The 14,089-nt window shown below is 37.3% G+C and overlaps 1 long non-coding RNA gene across 12 annotated transcripts in view; it reads left to right on the forward strand.

The window, feature by feature from the left end:
- The window catches only part of LOC101693060, a 31,969-nt gene that overhangs the window by 15,186 nt on the left and 2,694 nt on the right, over positions 1–14,089 (forward strand). For 5 of the 12 annotated variants that reach the window (XR_001177930.2, XR_001177929.2, XR_001177926.2 and 2 more), the window contains one exon: positions 13,286–13,361. This is a non-coding gene — a long non-coding RNA (uncharacterized LOC101693060). Of the gene's footprint in view, positions 1–5,774; positions 6,332–8,733; positions 12,298–13,285; positions 13,362–14,089 lie in introns of those variants that run through there. The other 7 variants (XR_001177927.2, XR_001177928.2, XR_198754.3 and 4 more) reach the window with 4 other exon arrangements.

The following is a 14,089-nucleotide window of genomic DNA, read 5'->3' on the forward strand; positions in this document are numbered from 1 at the left end:
TGAAGTTTTTTTTTTTTAAGATTTTATTTATTTATTTATTTGACAGAGCACAAGTAGGCAGAGCAGCAGGCAGAAGGAGAGAGAGAAGCAGGCTCTCTGCTGAGCAGGGACCCCGATGGGTTCGATCCCAGGACTCTGGGATCATGATCTAAGCCCAAGGCAGCCGTTTAACCAACTGAGCCACCCATTACCCCTATCTTTGAAGTTTTTATAAAGTCTTTTGCAGGATTGCCTGGGTGGCTCAGTCATTAAAGTTAAGCATCTGCCTGCAGCTCAGGTCTTGATCTCAGGTCTTGGGATCAGCCTCCACTTTGCATCAGGATACCTGCTCAGTGGGAAGTCTGCTTCCTCCTCTCTCTCTGCTACTTCCCTGTTTGTGCTCTCTCTCTCTCTCTCTGTTTCTTTCTCTCAAATAAATAAGTAAAATGTTTAAAACAAACAAACCTTTGCAAGATGTAACAAGAAAAAAGGTAGAAGGTGCATATATAAGCATGAAAACTCAGACAAAAAGATGTGAAAGACATTAAAAAGATAATAAGAGAATGAATTGTGTTAATACATTTGCATATTTAGATCAAACGAACAAATCCTTTATAAAATGGGAACCAACAGAAACAGAATATGTGTATAATATTATACTATTAAAGAAACTGCATCTATAATTTAAAAAAAAATTCTCACAGAGCAAACTCAAGTCCCAAGTGGCATTATTAGTAAATTCTATCTAAAATGTTAGGAAAAAATGTATCCTAAACTCTTCTAGATAAGTGAGAAAGAATACTTCCCAACTCATTTTATCTAACCACCATAATATTGATATCAAAATCTGACAGTTACAAAAACAAGGAAATCTTGTTTATTCACAAACATAGGTGCAAAAATTGTAAATAAAATGTTAACAAATTAAATACATGTAGATAAAGGTGTTGACACAATAACCAAGTTGGGTTTATTCCAAGGAACATAAAGTTCATTTAACATTTGTAAAACCAGTCATTGTAACCTACCACAATAACAAAACAAAGGAGAGAAATCACTCAATAATTTCAATTCATCCTAAAAAACATTTGGTAAAATTTAATATCCCTTCATATGAAAATACCTATTGATGCTAAAAACTCTCAGCAAATAAGGAAAAATGATATACTCTATCTGATAAGAGGTATCTTCCAAACTCCTAAAGAAAATATATTTGATGATGAAATACTCAAAGCCCTCCTGGGAAAAAGAAAAGGATGTCGACTGTCACCACTTTTATTCAGAAAAACAGGGCTCAGTGGGTTAATCTGCTGCCTTTGGCTCAGGTCGTGATCTCAGGGTCCTGGGATCAAGTCCCGCATCCGGCTCTCTGCTCAGCAGGGAGCCTGCTTCCTCCTCCTCTCTCTCTGCCTGCCTCTCTGCCTACTTGTGATCTCTCTCTGTCAAATAAATAAATAAAATCTTTAAAAAGAAAGAAAGACAAGAACCATAAAGAATGGAAAGAAAGGATAAAACTCATTATTCACAGATGATATAATTGTGCACATGAAAATCAGAACATTGCAACAGAAATTTGCAGAACAACGCAAAACATCATTTTTGCATCAAATAATCAGTAAGGTCACTGGATATAAGTTCAGTATATATTAAAATGACATGTATTTCTATATACTAGGGAAAAAACTGCATAATACAATCTAAAAAATTAATAAAATGTTAAAACAATGTAACTTACAGTTTCATCAAAAGATATCAAATCCTTAAGGAAAAAAATTAATGAAAGCTATTCAAGACCTATATTCAGAAAATAACAAAACATCACAGAGAAAAATTAAAGAAGATTCAAATAAATCAAGGTTAGATAATAAATCAAGGTTATAAATCAAATAAATCTTCATAGATTTGAGAACTCCATACTTTAAAGATGACAATTCCTTGCATATTAAAGAAAAATTTTTGCAGAAATAAAAAATTTAGTAAAACTCATTCTAAAATGTGTATCAAAGGGGCGCCTGGGGGCTCAGTTGGTTAAGCACCAGACTTTAGATCAAGTCATGGTCTCAGGCTCCTGGGATCGAGCCCCACAATAGGTTTCCTGCTCAGGGGGGAGCCTGCTTCTCCCTCTCCCTTTGCCCCTACTGTGCTCATCCCTCTCTTAAATAAATAAAAAATATAATAAAACAGGGGTTTTATTATTAAAACTTAACTGACTCAGTCAGTTAAGCTTCTGCCTTCGGCTCAGGTCATGATACTGGGGTCCTGGGATCAAGCCCAGTGTCAGGTTCCCTGCACAGCTGGGAGCCTGATTCTCCCTCCCTCTCTCTGCCCCTCCCTTGCTTGTGTGCTCTCTCTCTCTCTCAAATAAATAAAACCTCTAAGTAAATAAATAAAATATAAAAATGCAAAATATAAAAATATAAGTATAAAAAAGATTTTTGTCATAGTATTTAAAAAATAATAATAAATAGTTTATATCAAAAGCTAAAGGGCTAAGAAAAATTTGATATCGAAGAAAGAAGACAAAGTTGAGAATTTACACTATCAGATATCAAAACTAATTTTTAAATACAGGTATAAAAACAGTATGGTATTGATTCAAACATAGAAAATGGATCAGCAGATCAGAACACAATTTTCAAAAACAGACATCAAAAATCTATGCCAGATGCTCATACTTAAATGTCTAAGAGAAAAAAAACCCTTTTTTTAAAATATAACAAGAGAATATGTCAAAGACTTCAGGATATGCAGATTTCCTAAAGCATAACACAAGACATATACCGAAAGAGATTACTAAATTGGACTTGACTAAAATTAAAATTTCTATTCAACAAATATACTATGAAGAGAGTGAAAATGCAAATCAGAGAAGAGGCGATGATATTCACAATATAGATGTATGACCAAAAAAATCCTTGTATCCAGAGCATATTTGGAACTTCTACAGATCAGTAGGGAAGACCGACAATGCAATTTTTAAATAGGCAAATGATTTGAACTGGTGCTTCACCAAAGAGGACATCCAAATGCTTAAGAAGCAAATAAAAGGGTGCCCCACATCAGTTGTCACACAACATACTGGCTAACACTGTGCTATTGCCAGTTCTTGGGTGTTCACAATAATCAGGAGTAACTGGAACTCCTATATTCTGCTATGGGAGGTTAAGGAGATTCAGCCCCATTGGCTGTGGCTGCTCTTTACACCTAGAATTCTGGAAACTAAATCCACTACTGGCCTGCTTATCTGGACCAGAATCCTGAGAGAAACCTTATATCTCATTTATGTAATAAAGCCAAACACACTTTTACAGACCCAGCAATTCCATTTAAATACTTATTGAACACATAGGGATATGTGCTTCAAAAGGTTTGTACAAGAAAGGTCATAGGAGGGGCGCCTGGGTGGCTCAGTGGGTTAAAGCCTCTGCCTTCAGCTCCAGTCATGATCCTAGGGTCCGGGGATCGAGCCCCACATTGGGCTATCTGCTCTGCAGGGAGCCTGCTTCCTCCTCTCTTTCTCTCTGCCTGCCTCTCTGCCTACTTGTGATCTCTATCTGTCAAATAAATAAAATCTTTAAAAAAAAAAAAAAAAGAAGAAGGGTCATAGGAGTTTATTGATAATAGCTCTAAACTGGAAAAACTGAAAATAACTATGGATAATGGAATGGATAAGTTGGGGTATATTCGTATGATACAATACTATTCAAAAGGAATGAACTAATCCTACACGTACAAAGACATACTATATGATTCCATGTTTATGAAATTTTTAAAAATAGGCAAAATTAACTATAGTGACAGATGTTAGAAAAGTGGTGAAAACTTTGGTGAAGAAGCTTCTGGGTGTTGGTAGTGTTCTTGATCTTAATGTAGGGAGTGGTTGCATAGATGTATTTGTTTATAAGAGTTCAGTGATCTATAAGTTTAAATTTATATGTTTTCCTTGTTATTTTATAATTTTACTTTTTTAAACTTATCCCCAAAAACACACGTCAAGGTGACATAAGTTTTTCCCAAGATTTCCCTACAAGTTTTATAGTTTTTAGCTTTGATGTTTAGATGTATGATCCATTTCAAATAAACTTTGTAAATGGTTCAAGACAGAGTCGACATTATTTTTTTTTATAAGGATATCAAGTTATTAAAACATCATTTGTTAAAAGTATTTCCCTTTCCTACTGAATCGCCTTGGCAACTATGTAGAAAATCAATTCCCATATATCTGACTTTCTAATTCCGGAATCTTTATTCTGCACCATCGTGATTACTCTAACTTTATAGTAGGTCTTGGACTCAGGTTGCTGAAGTCCTCCAATTTTGTCCTTTTTGTTTTAAAATTACTTTGTTCCATAGCACCTATCAATAAATATTCCTAGAATGAGCATTTGAAAATTTTTACTTTGGATGTTCTAAGTCATATTTTAGAATCAGCTCATTAATCTCTGCAAAAAATAACCCCACTAGAATGATGTTGGGATCTTTTGCTTCTCCACGTCAATCTGGGGAGAACTAAGAGTTTAACAATATTGAACAGAGCATATTTCACCATTTATTTAGGTCTTTAATTTCTCTCAGCAAAGAGACTTCCAGTGAGAAAGTCTTGCATATCTTTTAATTTATTCCTAGGTGTTTAATGTTTTGTAGTAGTATTGTGAATGAAATATTTTCCTTTCCAATTTCCAATTGTTTGCTACTAGCGTATAAAAATATAATTGTCTTTTGTGTATTGACGTTTTACCTTTATGACCTTGCTAAACTCCTTTATTTCTAGCTGGTGTTCTTTAGCATTTTATAAGTAAACAATCATTTATTTTTTTAAAGATTTTATTTATTTATTTGACAGACAGAGATCACAAGTAGGCAGAGAGGCAGGCAGAGAGAGGAGGAAGCAGGCTCCCCAATGAGCAGAGAGCCTGACGCAGGGCTCAATCCCAGGACCCCAAGACCATGACCCGAGCCGAAGGCAGAGCCTTAACCCACTGAGCCACCCAGGCGCCCCAGTAAAAAATCACTTAATCAACAAAGATAGCATTATCCATCCCTGATTTTCATGTTTTATATTTATTTTTCTTTCCTTAATGCAATGACTAAGACTTCCATCACAAGTTTGAATGGAGGTAATGAAGAAGAGTGTCCTTTACTTGATCCTGAACTTTAGAAGGAAAACATTCACTATTTAACCATTGGTTGTGCTCATGACTCAGGTATTAAAGGAATCACAAGTGCATATTGAGATTGGTCTAACACATTTTCCGCATCTGTTGAAATGATGTTATTTTTATCCTCTATTCAGTTAATATGGTGAATGATACTGATTTTCCAAGTGTTATACCAATTTTGCATTCCATGGTAGAACCCTACTCGATCATGATATATTTTCCCTTTTGCATATTGTTGGCTTTTATTGACTAATTATTAATAATTTTTAAGTATTTGTTCATGAAAGATGTTAGTCTTCAATTTTTTTTTGGTTATGCTGGCCATATAAAACAAATCAGTAACTGTTTTTTCTTCCTCTGTTTCTAAAAGAGTTTATGTAAGATTGGTGTTATCTCTTTCTTGAATATATCAGTATTCATCATTGACACTGGGGCTTTCTTCATGGAAAGGTTTTTCTGTTTTGTTTTGTTTTTAGAGATTTTATTTATTTGTTTGTTTATTTGTCAGAGAGTGGGAGAACGAGAAAGCAAGCACAGGCAGGCAGAGGCAGAGGGAGAAGCAGGCTCCCTGCTGAGCAAGGAGCCCCATGTGGGACTCCATTCCAGAACACTGGGATCATGATCTGAGCCGAAGGCAGCTGCTTAACCAACTGAGCCACCCAGGCGTCCCTCATGGAAAGGTTTTTTATGACAAAGTCAATTCCCTTAATATATAGGTAGTTCTCTCTTATGTCTGTTTTGCCTTCCATGGTTTTAGTTGCAGTATGGAAGCAGATGACCCTCTTTCTGACATGGTCAGAAGGTCAGTAGTAGCCCAATGCTATGTCACAATGCTTCCATCACTCATCTCACTTCATCTGGTCACACAGGCATTTTATCATCTCACATCATCATGAGAAGCATGAATACAATATAATAAGATATTTTGAGAAAGAGCAAGAAACCACATTCACATAACTTTTGTTACAGTATTAGTGTAATTGTTCTATTTTATTAGCTCTTGCTAATATATTGCTGTGCCTAATATGATTTAAACTTTGTCACAGGTGTGTATGTATAGAAAAAACAGGAGATATATAGAGCTTGGTACTATCCTCAGTTTCAGCCACTGTGTGTTTTGGAACATAGACCCTGAAGATGAGGGGACTACTGTATAGCAGGATTGAAATATTATTTCATCTTCATCAGTTTTAGTAAGTTATATTTTTCTAGGAAATTTTCCATTTTATATAATGCATCAAATGTATTGGTAAAATGTTTTAATAATATCTTCTTATTGTTACTTCAATGTCTATAGGATCTATGGTAATTACTGTATCATTCTTATTATTGATGGTACTGTATTATTTCTTTTTTCCCCTTGATTACTTTTCGAAGGCTTGATGATTCTAACCTTTTTAGCATTACTAGTGAATAATGTAAAATCAACTCTTATATTTATTAACTTTCTCTCTTGTTTGAGGTGTCCTATTACATTGATTTCTGCTCTTTGCTTTATTTCCTGTCTTCTACACTTTTAGGGTTTGCTTTGCCCTTCCATTTTTAAGGTTGTTAAGGTAGAATCTTAGATCACTGATCTTAGACCTTTCTTCTATTTATTTATTTTTTTTTTTTAAGTTAACTCTATGCCCAGCGTGGAGCTCTAACGTCTCACCTGGGGATCAAGAGTTGCATGCTCTACCAACTGAGCCACTTAGGCGCCCCAGACCTTTCTTGTATTTAATATAGGAATTTAAAGCTATAGGGTTGCCTGGGTGGCTCAGTTGGTTGAGTATCCAGCTCTTGATTTCAGATGGAGTCATGATCTCAGGGTTGTGAGATCAAACCCCACGTCAAGCCTGGCATTGGAGCTTCATGCTCAGCAGTGAGTCTGCTGGAAATTCTTTCTCTCCTCTCCCTCTGCCCTCTCTCCCTGCTTGTGTGTGCATGCTCTCTCTCTCTGTGTCTCAAAAAATAGAACTTAAAAAAAAAAGAAAAAGAATTTAAAGCTATGAATGTTTCTCTGAGCACTGCCTTAGTTGCATCCTTCCCAGAATGGCTACCTTGTATTTTCATTGTTACTCAGTTTGAAATATTTTCCAATTTTCTGTATTTTCTTATTTGATCTATGGACACTAAGAAGTTTGTTTTTCAACGTCTTTTTTTTTTTTCCAAAGATTTTTATTTATTTATTTGATAGAGAGAGGAGTGCACCAGCAGGCTGAGCAGAAGGGGGAGAGGGAGAAGCAGAATCCCTGCAGAGCAGGGGGAGCCCAATGTAGGACTTCATCCCAGGATGCTGGGATCATGACCTGAGCTCAAGGCAGTTGCTTAACCAACTGAGCCACCCAGGTGCCCCTGTTCTTTAACTTCTAGATATTTGAGGTTTTCCAAGTAGTATGGATTGAGCATTTGTGTCCTCCCAAAATTCATATGTTGAAGCCCTAACCTCCAGTGTAGCTATATTTGAAGAAGGGACTCTAAGAAAGTAATTAAGGTTAAATAAGGTTAAAAAAAAAAAAGTTAAATAAGGTCATAAGGGTGGGGTGCTGATCCAGTAGGATTAGTGTGTCCTTCTAAGAAGAGACATCAGAGAGCCCTGTCCCCTTTCCTCTCTCTCTTCATGCATCCATATGGGGACACAGTACAAGTTGGCTATGTACAAGCCAAGAAGAGAGGACTTACCAGAAACCAAATTTGCTGGCACCTTAATCTTTAAGCCACCTACTCTATGGTATTTTGTTGTAGTAGCCTGAGCAACCTAATATACCGAGCTCTCGTTTGTGATTTCTAATTTAATACTTCTGTAGCCAAATAGCATTTTCTACATGATTATGATTGACGCATTAGATAGTTTTTAATGAGTCAATGTCTTTGAGTCAATATTCATGAGTAAACATGAATTTGAAAAGAAATTTGAAAGGTGCAAGCAAAGAGAAAAACTCTGTAGTTGTTAGGTGTAGAGTTCTGTCAGTATCACTTAATACTTAGTACTTGCTTTAAGTGCAAGATGAGTTATTCCAAGGTGAGTTTAAATGAGTCACTTGAGTCATCTTACCTTCTGGAAAATGCACTCATTTGTTTTTCTAAGCTAGCAACCTTATAGGCAAGGTAGAAGGATTAATTGGGGAAGGCAAACCATATAATTCAAACCAAATGACCCCTTTGGTCTGAACTGTCCAAATAACTATGATTAACTTGGTTGTGTTTTATTTTGTTTGCTTCATTTTGGAAACTCGGGGATCAGCAAGAAAAGTATATGAATAAAGAATTGAATTTTTCAAACATTTGTCTCAATTTTCTACCATGTTAAAAATAACCAGTATTTGACCCTTAAAATAGATAATAGGAAGTACTATGAAAGTGTTTTACCCTAAAATAAGGACACTCAGATCCTGTCATTTCACTATTCTACAAAATTTCCATTTCCATTTTATGTCTAAAAAGTATTGCTATTCTAGGGGCACCTGGATGGCTCAGTGGGTTAAAGCCTCTGCCTTCTGCTCGGGTCATGATCCCAGGGTCCTGGGATCGAGCCCTGCATAGGGTTCTCTGCTCAGCGGGCAGCCTGCTTCCTCCTCTCTCTCTCTGCCTGCCTCTCTGCCTACTTGTGATCTCTGCCTGTCAAATAAATAAAATCTTTAAATATATATATATACCAGAATAAACTTACAAAATACATCTTGGACCTGCTGTTCATGCCTTTAAGCTATGGCAGCAATATCCTGGCCCAGTTCCCCTCTGGACAGAATTTTGCACCACAAAACTAACTCTAACCTTCCAAAATACGCAATAGGTGAGAATAGTGAAATATGGGACTTGATCTTTTTAAAGGTTACTACAAAAATAAAATGCAGAGGCATTAGTGATATCCACTAAATTCTCTGGCTTTACCAAGACATTTGATACCCTGAATTTTGTAGCCATTAGTCAGGTTTGGGATTCCAAAAATTTCAAGACTCTTGAAGTTTCTACTGTGTTATATCTGGTCCCATTAAATGACAAAGAACTTTGAAAAATAGTATTCAAAATACTACACAATTCAAAATAGTGTTTCAAAGGTAGTATTCAAATATAAAGTCATATTTTTACCATCAGAATCAGTGGGCTTCTCTATTCCTCAATACCTATGGCTTGAAATCTGAGACTATACAATTCTTCTTTCGTGCAGTTTAAATGCCTTCTGGAAAGGAAAGGACTCTTACTCTGTCCGGTCTCCTTGCATGGATCTGTGCTTACTCTCACTGCTCTGCTGAATGCTGAAAGCCTTGCTTGCAGAGGCCATGCCAGTCGTTCACGTCTCCTGCAGAGCTCCACCCTCCTGCACAGCCTCCCCCACTCTCTCTTCTTATGCCATATGCCCTCATTGGCTTCGTCCTGTCCCCTACTCCCCAACCCTCACTCAGGGCACGTATCCATGAGTGACACTTGATGGAGTCCCTCTCCCCACACACAGGATGTGATACACATGGGGTGCGATTTTCATCCTCCTCCTGAAAGTCGGGGAGCACTTTCCAGGCTGATTCTCTGAAAATTGGTAACAGGTTTTCTTCCAGAAAATTGCAGGGCAAGTTGAACTCCATCTATTTTAAGGAAATCCTCTTAAAGTTTCGATTCTTAAAAAGCCAAAAGACTGCTTTTCTGGCTCTGCGAGTTATACATATCTTGAAATTATGTCCTTGAGGTCCTAAGATGAGATATTTTACAGTACTTCTGCTTGGAAATACACATCAGAAATATGAATGAGGTCATGCACAACATTGTAGTCAGTTTACTGCGAATAACATGGTTCCAAAAAAAAACCCGAGGTTCTGTACCAACTAGTACCAGCTAAAGCTCTTCAAATGTCTTGCAGAATTGTGTGTCCCTTGATCAGATTCTGGGTTTCACACTGACTGATCAAAGGGCAAGAAGGGACATAAAAACCTAATATTGAAAATAGAATTAAAAGCTACAATACTCCAGGCAGGTGATAGGTTAGCCTCTGCTTGATTGCCCCTGGTGATCAAGTACCAAACTAAAGGTCTAATCCACATCTGAGCGTGAGCTGAAACATGCCTCCCATGACTTCTACCCTTTGTCTGGATTTTGGTTTCCAGAGCAATATATAGCAAAAATACTACCTTTTTTCACAAATGCAAAGACAGCCAGCTGGCTACTGTGTGCCCTTATAATCTGCTCTTCTCTAGACTAAAAATATACACCTCTTTAACGATCCAATTTGGCATGGCTTTAAGTTTCTTTTCCATTATCCCCTGCTTCTCTGAGAACACTTTCATTTGTCCGTAATCCTCTAAAAATAGAGCAATTCTGTGTTAGAATTGAACAGCATTCCAGATGTGATCTGATCAGTACAAAGTACAGCACAATGATCATCTTCCATCCTTTGGAGAGTATACTTTTATTATGTATTTATTTTTAAAGTTTGGGTTTTTTTTGTTTGTTTGTTTGGTTGGTTGGTTGGTTTTTTTTTTAGTGATCTCTACCCGTGGGTCTGAAACTCACAACTCCGAGATCAAGAGTCACATGCTCCTTTGACTGAGTCAGCCATGCACCCCCCAGAGTATACCTTTTTAATGTCGTTTAACACATAGGAATTTTTCTAAAAATAAGGTTTTACAGTGACTGTCATGTATGTTGCAGGCATTCCACAAGTATTTCTGAATGTTAAAAGATTAGCCAGCATATGTTGCTTATTTTGTTTTTCTGTTTGTGTGTGTGTATGTGTGTTTTAAAGAAAACTTGCAGAATATACAATTAAAGATTATGGGACATTTAGTTTTGTGTCCACCTTCTCAGTATATTTGATATTTAGGTTTAACATGGATATGTCACCCTTTTTAAGGAATGGTTATATTAGCATCCGCAAGCATTTTCACTTAATTTTGAGTCAGTCTGTCAGCTGTTCAGAAGTGATTCTTGCCTGCACAAAATTCCACTGGATAGGTCTTATTCAGAGCATGAATGTAAGAAGAACTGAGACCACCCACTGTATGGTGGCAAAACTTACAGATATCATGGGCCTTCTCCAACAGAACATGGGGATATTATTGGGGAAGTATCCCAAATAGAAAGCTGACACAATCTATTTTCTAATGTAAATATAGTCATAGATTTACTTATTTATTTTTGAGCAAAGTAGATGTTTTCTCTAGTAATGAGAGGGATCAGGAGCAAGAATATCCTTCTCAAAATTCACATGGGCCAAGACTGGACAGAGTTAAGGAAACACCATTTTGTCCAGGCAGATTATTGCTGGGAACGGGATGTAAAAATTATCTGTGCACCATCATATCTTCAGCAGTTGATAGAATGCTTGGCAAAGAGCAGACTCTCAATAAAACTTTGGAAAGTAAGTCAAGAAGGAAGGCAGGGGAGATAGGCTGGAGAGAAGTTTTCAGGATTACTGTGAAAATTTAAAATACCAGATAAAGACCCAAACACTTGTGCAAAATGGGACCTCCAAAATCAGTGTCCAGCCTCCTTATTTTAGATATGGTAACTGGAGACATGGAGGAGTTAAGTAATTTGTCTAGGATGACGACTAGTTGTTACTGCATCACTCCTTGATGTTAGGACTCAGCTCTTAAGCCAGTGCTCCTTATGTAAATACCAGCAGAGCCTCAGAAGGAATTACTAAGGGAAGACCCTGGGTTCTTGCATTCTGGCCCCAGACTGTTTACCTTAGCATGTCCAGATTGGAGGAAACTTGAGAAGCAGTCTTAGCCCTCTTTGTAGTATTCAGGGCTAGACAGGAGGAGATCAAAATCAGGCTCAGGACTTAGCACTCTCAAAGAAGACAGCTTGCCAGTAGAAGCTGGAGGCCATGACAACACAGATGAAATTGTGCTTCTCCCTGCACTGTTGCTGGAGGAGGTTCACGCTATCTCTGGAACACAGGGAAGAGTTCTGCAGCCCGTCTTTGGGAAACCTTTGGTTAAACGAGCTTCACCGCAGAACTTCCTGGTATGAGTTTTGAATCTCCAAAAAACAAACTGGTTCTCAGACTTTTTCAAACTTTTTCTTAAGATGTAATGGACTTGTTCTCCTAAGGAGTAAACTTGGAAACAATGTTTTTCCTTTTTTTTCTTTTTTTCTGTGACTTCAGGTTGGGGGATAGATTTCGCTTCGGAAACCAGTACACACATGCCTGTGAATGTACCGCAGGCAGGAATGTTTTGTAAGACAATACTTAGCTTTTCTATAGGTGCTGTGCCTGTTTTCTATCCTGCTTTTCTTGCATTCTAATGAATCCTGGACTTTTAAACCCGGTAAATGGATTTCACAACCTCCCTGTGGGTCACAATCTACAGTTGTAAACTCCTGCCCTAATGAGTACTGGTGTGTGATTTAGTCATTTCTCCTCCTCTGTATCTTTTTCTGCTTCCTTCTACCTGTAAGCTGTGCAATATTGTTGACTGAACCAAATATCTACCTGGGATAGATCCAAATAACAGAGTGGGGTCAGATAATCCTCAGCCTTTTCATTATGGTTATATTGAAGCATACCTTGAAGGAAATGTAATTCAGAAAGCTTGGAAACAGAATAAGCATAGTATCAAAGAGAACTCAGTGTCATCTTTTGACCATGAAGTGAAAAAAGAGGATCTATTCAGTGAATAAAAGAAGACATGGAATGTTGTTTTGTATACAAAAGGGATTTATATATTCATCTATATGTTTGATGTGCATGGAATATGCTTGGAAAATACTCCATAAACTGGCCACAGTGGTATGCCGTTGGTGGGTGTTACTGTGGGGGAACCCTTATTTTTCACTGTGTGCCCTTTGGTACTATTTTCATTGTTTTTTACCACAAACATGTATTACTTTTTCAAAATTCCTAGTATGCTACTAGCTGGATAAATAAACATAGTTTATGAGAGATGAGAAAATCTGAAAAACCAAGAAACACAAAAGTGTTGCTTTTGTAAGCAGCTGCTAGTGATGCTATCTATGGGAAATGAAAGAACAGCTCTAGGTTCAAATCTTGCAGGTGTATGTATATGCTATAGTGATTGACCTTATTGACAAGAACCATCTCTGCCTAGGGTACGTGTTCTCTCTTCTACCTCTTCCCCCAACATATGGCATTACAAAAAAATATAGGAAGAGGGCTCCAAATATATTTTCTCAGGATGAGGCAGGTTTTCCATTTTGCCTAACAGAGGAGAAGCAGCAGTGACAGAGAAGAACCGAGAAACGGAAGAGGAGGACTGCTCTGCCCGCAGAGATTCTGATACAGTGAGTATTAGGAGTCTTGGAATCAATTCCCTTTTCAGAAGCTTCTGAGATGAGACACAAGAAAAGGGAAGCACGACAGTCCCCTTGAGAAACACACACACACACACACCAAGACAAAACAAAAACAAAAAACGAAAGATCATTTCTGCTATATATATCACGGACATATGAACTGCTTATAAGATTGTTAACCTGGAAAGTAGGCTTGCTTAAGTGAGTTAATGCATGAATTTTTTTTTAGGAAACATTAAAGAACAGTTGTTATGTAGATGAAACAACTCTATAAATGATGCAGGGATGGACTGGAAGATCTCATATTTTTATAACTTAGATTTCTGAATCTAAGAATGCTAGTTTTCCAGACAGTGAACCAAGTACATACTTGAGAGGCTACAAGGTATCTAAATAGCTTCTGATACTAATCCAGCGTTGGCAGAGGTGGTGGGTCCCCACACCATCAAGCATTTCTTGGGACCCCAACTGGATATCAATCAATTCTGACGTATCTACAAGGAGTTAGCATCAGATCCCGCAGGTTAAAGGTTTAGTCCTACATAGACATTACTGATAAACTCAAAGGCCAGTGACGAGGGATTCAGCAACCAACTAGCTTCCTTAGGCGCTTTCCAAAGTCATTTCTTTAACATAACAAAAGACACTTTAATTGCCCTTTTAGCTTAAAAAATCCCAAGCATTTTAGGAACTCTGCGCAAGCAAGGGGGATAAAG

This window comes from Mustela putorius, unplaced genomic scaffold (assembly GCF_011764305.1).
Source record: "Mustela putorius furo isolate JIRA1106 unplaced genomic scaffold, ASM1176430v1.1 tig00003858_pilon_pilon_pilon, whole genome shotgun sequence".
NCBI lineage: Eukaryota > Metazoa > Chordata > Mammalia > Carnivora > Mustelidae > Mustela > Mustela putorius.